At 27.2% G+C, this 276-nt stretch overlaps 1 protein-coding gene across 5 annotated transcripts in view; it reads left to right on the plus strand.

The window, feature by feature from the left end:
* The window catches only part of LOC106874583 (putative mediator of RNA polymerase II transcription subunit 26), a 235,200-nt gene that overhangs the window by 119,918 nt on the left and 115,006 nt on the right, over positions 1–276 (plus strand). Inside the window, exon 1 of one of the 5 annotated variants that reach the window (XM_052970261.1) lies at positions 96–131. The exons of the other annotated variants lie outside the window; for them this stretch is intronic. The gene's annotated coding sequence lies outside the window, so the exon portion shown is untranslated. Of the gene's footprint in view, positions 1–95; positions 132–276 lie in introns of those variants that run through there. 5 annotated transcript variants of the gene reach the window in all.

Genomic DNA, 276 nt, shown 5'->3' on the forward strand with positions numbered 1-276 from the left:
TCTCTACTATAGTTTTACTTCTTACATTCACCGGGTTTGTTAAAGTAGCTGGATTTTTTTTTTTTTTTAACTTTGAAGCACTGATTTAGAATGCAGTCAATGCAAGATACAGTCACACCAAATCTTTAACTGTAAGTTAAGTAGTATTGTGAATAGATTTAGAATGAATAACTTACGGTAAAACTGTAAAATCATAAATTGATGTGATGTGATCTGATTATAAACAAAGTGATTCTATAAGTAAAATTATTTTTATTGTATCAGCTAAATTAGAAC

The sequence above is a fragment of the Octopus bimaculoides genome, chromosome 8 (assembly GCF_001194135.2).
Source record: "Octopus bimaculoides isolate UCB-OBI-ISO-001 chromosome 8, ASM119413v2, whole genome shotgun sequence".
NCBI lineage: Eukaryota > Metazoa > Mollusca > Cephalopoda > Octopoda > Octopodidae > Octopus > Octopus bimaculoides.